At 39.0% G+C, this 6,167-nt stretch overlaps 1 pseudogene; it reads right to left on the minus strand.

Moving 5' to 3' along the window:
* Positions 1-214: 214 nt before the first annotated feature.
* Positions 215-5,012, minus strand: LOC148768414 (uncharacterized; annotated as a pseudogene).
* Positions 5,013-6,167: the final 1,155 nt, after the last annotated feature.

Raw genomic sequence — 6,167 nt, forward strand, 5'->3', positions numbered from 1 at the left:
CCCCTTTATATAGGGTTCAATATTCTCTAATCTATGGAAATAAACTAAGAACAAGGAATTATTATCTATCTAATCAAATCAGCCACAAATCAGCCAATCTAATTAACAATTATTGATTCTAAATTAAGGAAACATCTAAATCAGAATTTTGATATTCTAAAGCTGAAGTTGCACAAGTGAAGGACTCTCCAAATCCTTGAAAAACGTGATTGCTTCAGTTAGATCCTTCCATAAATGATATCTTTGTGATTGACTTCCCTCCAATCTGATTTGGGTCCATTTGAATTGCGAATGGGCTTGTACATGGATTTGAACTCATGTTGGGCCTCCAATTGTTTGCCATCTCAACTTCCATTTGAATCAGCCCATATAATGCTTCATTGAAACGCTTGGCTCTAAGCCTTGTGATTGGTCCGCTTGGCAAGCTTAGTGGCTCTTGGTGGACCTCATCTCTTATGGTTCCATTTGCATCAGTCTCCCCTTCTGAGAAGGATTTGTCCTCAAATCTGCATCACCTACATCAAATGGAGATAAGTCAGAAACATTAAAGCTAGTACTTACACCATACTCACCAGGTAGTTCAAGTTTGTAGGCATTGTCATTGATACGTTCCACCACTTGAAATGGTCCATCACCCCTTGGAAGAAGTTTAGATCTTCTTTGTTGAGGGAACCGATCCTTTCTCATATGTAGCCATACCCAATCTCCTGGTTCGAAGACAACTTTCTTGCGCCCCTTATTAGCTTGCTTGACATATTGCTCAGTTCGACGCTCTATATGTTGCCTTGCTTTCTCATGAAGTTGTTTAACGAAATCTGCTTTTTTTTCGCCATCTAAGTTAACACGCTCATCCAAGGTAAAGGGGTTAAATCCAAAGGAGTCAAAGGATTAAAACAATAAACAATCTCAAATGGTGAAAACTTAGTTGCAGAATGAACACAACGATTATAAGCAAATTCAACATGTGGTAAACAATCTTCCCAAGTTTTCAATTTTTTTTGTATAATTGCACGCAATAAAGTAGACAAAGTCCTATTGACTACTTCCGTTTGACCATCAGTTTGTGGGTGACATGTAGTAGAGAACAACAATTTAGTTCCTAACTTACCCACAAAGTCTTCCAAAAGTAACTTAAAAACCTTGCATCTCTATCAGAAACAATAGTCCTTGGCATGCCATGCAACCTAACAATCTCACAAAAAAATAAATTCGCTACATGCGATGCATCATCAGTTTTATGGCATACAATAAAGTGAGCCATTTTAGAGAACCTATCAACAACCACAAAAACTGAATCTCTCCCCCTCTTTGTCCTAGGTAAACCCAAAACAAAATCCATAGAGATATCAACCCAATGTGCATTTGGAATAGGTAGGGGAGTGTACAAACCATGTGGTTGAAGCCTAGATTTAGCTTGTTTGCAACTAATGCATCTTGCACAAATTTTCTCTACATCATGTTTCATGCGTGGCCAAAAGAAATGCTCATGCAACACACCTAAAGTCTTAGTCACCCCAAAGTGCCCCATCAAACCACCACTATGTGATTCCCGAACAAGTAATTCACGCGAAGATGAATGTGGCACACATAACTTGTTCTCCCGAAATAAAAAACCATCATGGAAATAGAACTTCCCGTATGCCCCATTAGTGCAATTTTTAAAATAATCACCAAAATCAGAATCAGTTGCATACAAGTCCTTAATATACTCAAATCCAAGCAACTTAGTACTAAGTGTTGAAAGCAAAACATACCTTCGTGACAATGCATCAGCAACTATGTTCTCCTTACCTTGCTTGTATTTGATAACATAAGGAAAAGTTTCGATGAATTCCACCCACTTGGCATGACGCTTGCTCAATTTGTATTGTCCCTTTAGATGCTTCAAGGATTCATGATCGCTATGAATCACAAACTCTTTTGCCCACAGGTAGTGCTGCCATGTCTCTAGAGTTCGAACCAATGCATACAATTCCTTGTCATATGTAGGATAGTTTAAAGCTGCCCCACTTAATTTTTCACTAAAGTATGCAATTGGTCTTCCTTCTTGCATTAGTACACCGCCAATACCTATACCTGATGCATCACACTCAATTTCAAACATTTAAGTGAAGTTAGGCAAAACAAGTAACGGTGCATTAGTCAATTTATCCTTGATTGTTGAAATGCCTTTCCTTGTTCCTCTCCCCACTTGAATGGAACGTTCTTCTTGATAACTTTTGTAAGAGGTGATGCTATGCTGCTGAAATCTCGAACAAAGCGCCTATAAAATCCAGCCAAGCCATGAAAGCTCCTTACTGGAGTCACCGATGTAGGCGTTGGCCAATCTCGAATCGCCATCACCTTTTCCTCATCAACCTCTATACCTTTAGCACTAACAACATAACCAAGAAACACAAGTTTGTCCGTACAGAAAGTACATTTCTTAAGATTAGCAAACAACCTTTCTTTCCTTAGAACCTTTAAAACAAGTGCTAGGTGTTCAACGTGATCATCAAGGTTTTTGCTGTAAATTAGAATATCATCAAAATACACAACTACAAATTTACCAAGGAATGCACGTAAAACATGGTTCATGAGCCTCATAAAAGTACTAGGTGCATTAGTAAGCCCAAAAGGCATAACCAACCATTCGTACAAGCCATATTTTGTTTTAAATGCAGATTTCCACTCATCACCTTCTTTCATTCTAATTTGATGATAACCACTCTTAAGATCAATTTTAGAGAACACGCAAGACCCATGCAATTCATCTAACATATCATCTAGTCTAGGAATAGGATGACGATACTTTACCGTGATATTGTTGATGGCTCGACAATCAACACACATCCTCCATGTCCCATCCTTCTTAGGTACAAGCAACACCGGAACTGCATACTCTCCCTAATATGTCCTTTTCTCCAGTAGCTCATCAACCTGCCGTTGAAGTTCCTTTGTCTCCTCGGGACTACTTCAATAGGTTGGTCGGTTTGGAATTGTTGCACCTGGTACGAAGTCAATTTGGTGCTCAATTCCTCGAGTTGGTGGTAAGCCTGGTGGTACCTCATCGGGAAAGACATCTTCAAATTCCTGCAAAAGTGAAACAACATTGCTCGGCAATGATCCGACAAGTTTGTTAGTACTCAAAAGGGCCTCCTTGTACATAAGTACTATAAGGGGCTGTTGCGATAATAAAGCTCTCTTGATCTCACTTTTTTTTGCAATGAAGTTGTATTTTTCCCCTCGTGCACTCTCAATTTTTTTTATCACTCTTTTGTTTTGACACTTCTCTCCTTTTCTCTTCTCTCTTTTTCTCTTCTCTCAATCTCACCATCTCTTTGTTTTTCTTTACACTTCTCACTCTTTTTTTGTATCTTGAGTTGATCTTCAAGAACTTGTTATGGACTTAACGGTACAAGTGTCATGGGTTGCTTTTTAATGATAAAAGAGTACCTATTGGTGTACCCATCATGTGTTGCCCGGCGGTCGTACTACCATGGTCTCCCCAATAGGACATGGCATGCTTGCATAGGCACCACATCACACAACACTTCATCCTCATACTTGCCAATGGAGAATGCCACTAACACTTGCTTTGTCACCTTGATTTCTCCACTATTGTTTAGCCACTGAAGTCGGTATGGTCGAGCATGCCTCAAGGTAGGCAACCCCAATTTCTCAACTAATTCAGTACTTGCAATATTAATGCAGCTCCCAGCATCAATAATAACGCTGCAAACCTTACCATTTACAAAACAACGAGTATGAAATAAATTTTCTCGTTGATTGTTCTCTTCTTCTTTACCTTGTGCACTAAGAGCTCGCCTTGCCACTAATAACTCGCCCTCTACAGCATATTGTCTTTCGTATGTATCTTCAAAAGATGGCAACTCATCTACCTCGTCTTCCTTTTCATCCTCCGATTCGATCTTCCCTTGGGCATTTATCACCATAACCTTTTTGTTAGGACACTCACTAGCTATGTGTCCCCTGCCATGGCACTTGAAACATTTCATATCTCGATTCTTAGAAGTGGAAGGTTCAGTGTTACCTTGTTTGAATGTTGTCGCTGGTTTGGCATCCTTAGAAGGTTCGAATTTAGGTTTAGTTGATGGCCATTTATCCCGTTTAGGTGCTGCCTTCCACGAATTTGAAGTGATTGCACCTGTTCCCTTCCTAGCCAAATTCCTCCGCTTCAGTTGTTGTTCGACTTTGATAGCTTGGTGCACCATATCCGTCAATTCCACATAGTGTTGCATCTCCACAACATCTGCTATTTCACGATTTAAGCCATGTAGGAATCTAGCCATGGTAGCTTCCCTACCTTCTTGTACACTTGCTCGGATCATAGCAACTTCCATCTCTTTGTGGTACTCATCGACGCTCCTCGATCCTTGAGTTAGGCGTTGTAACTTGTTGAACAACTCTCTGTGGTAGTAGTTTGGAATGAAATGTTTCCTCATGATGGCCTTCATCTCATACCATGTTTCAACAGGTTGCTCATAATTTCTCCTCCTTTCCTTCAACAATTGATCCCACCAAATAATAGCATAATCAGTGAATTCAATCGAAGCAAGCTTTACCTTTTTGTTTTCGGAGTAGTTATGACATTCGAAGACAATTTATATCTTCTTCTCCCATTCTAGATAAGCCTCCGGGTCGTTTCTGCCTTGAAATGGCGGAATCGTCACCTTGATGCTTCCCAAATCGTCATCTTGCCTAGGCCTTCTTCCATTGTTAGCACCTCTATACCCACGTTCAAACCTTCCTCCATTCATTGGACGTTCATCGAGTTCCTCTAATTCTTCTTCATCTTCAGCACCACCCCATTGTGCCCTTGGTTGCACTCGCCTAGGTGGGTGCTGCCTCTTTGTTGTCTCCTCCTCCAATTTGTCTATCCTTTCATGAATTTGCTCCAACTCCATTCTCATCACCCGCCTCATCTCGCTCACCAATGCTTGCATTTGGAACTTTGAAATGCCTGGTTGTTGCCCCTCTTCAGTGGAATTATCTCATTCGTTTTGTGACATGTTACGAGATCTGCAAGATATTATAAAAAACCTCACAAAAACTCCCTCACGTGTTTCCCTCAATATGATGTCACTCACACTCGTGTTTAACACTCAATCGGCTTTTACCCTCTTATATTCTCACCACTCTGCCTTTTTCCGCTCGTTGTATCTTCTTTCCACTCTTAATTGAACTCAAGAACAATCGGGAATCAAATAGCAATTCAAATTGAGAATCAATCAAACAAATCACAAGAATAAAAAATTAAAGTCCTATGAGATGCAAGTAATCTCTATAGAGATAAATGCTAAAGAATATGGAAATCTAGGAGAACAAGAATAAAGATACCATATTGAAGATTACGCAGATATTTTCTTTTCTTTTTTTTTTCTTTTTTTTTTTCTTTTTCTTTTCGTTTTTTTTTTCTTTTTTTTTTCTTTGAGCAAAAAATACGAAATTACAAGATAAATTGAAACTTGCCTTTGAAACCAAGGCTCTGAATACCAACTGATATGAACTACGCCAACATGTGACGAAACCCAATAACAATATATGGTTTTGGAACCCCAAGACCCCCCCAAAGAAACAAGTTTGTCGAACCTTGACCCAATGATTAGTAAATCACGAACCAAGATTACAATGGATACGAAGACGCCACACCAAGAGTTCAAGATGGATTCAAGAATCTTGATGATACGTCTGATTGTTTGAACGCCACAAGATAACTTGATAAGTTCAAAAGTTCTTTCAAGATAGAAAGAAGAATACTAATGCCTCACAAAAATGATTTCTGAATTGATTGCTGAAACATACAACTTAGCCGCCCCTTTATATAGGGTTCAATATTCTCTAATCTATGGAAATAAACTAAGAACAAGGAATTATTATCTATCTAATCAAATCAGCCACAAGTCAGCCAATCTAATTAACAATTATTGATTCTAAATTAAGGAAACATCTAAATCAGAATTTTGATATTCTAAAGCTGAAATTGCACAAGTGAAGGACTCTCCAAATCCTTGAAAAAAGTGATTGCTTCAATTAGATCCTTCCATAAATGATATCTTTGTGATTGACTTCCCTCCAACCTGATTTGGGTCCATTTGAATTGCGAATGGGCTTGTACATGGATTTGAACTCATGTTAGGCCTCAAATTGTTTGCCATCTCAACTTC

Source organism: Erythranthe guttata, chromosome 8, assembly GCF_056151865.1.
Source record: "Erythranthe guttata isolate IM_541 chromosome 8, IM_541, whole genome shotgun sequence".
Classification (NCBI taxonomy): Eukaryota; Viridiplantae; Streptophyta; class Magnoliopsida; order Lamiales; family Phrymaceae; genus Erythranthe; species Erythranthe guttata.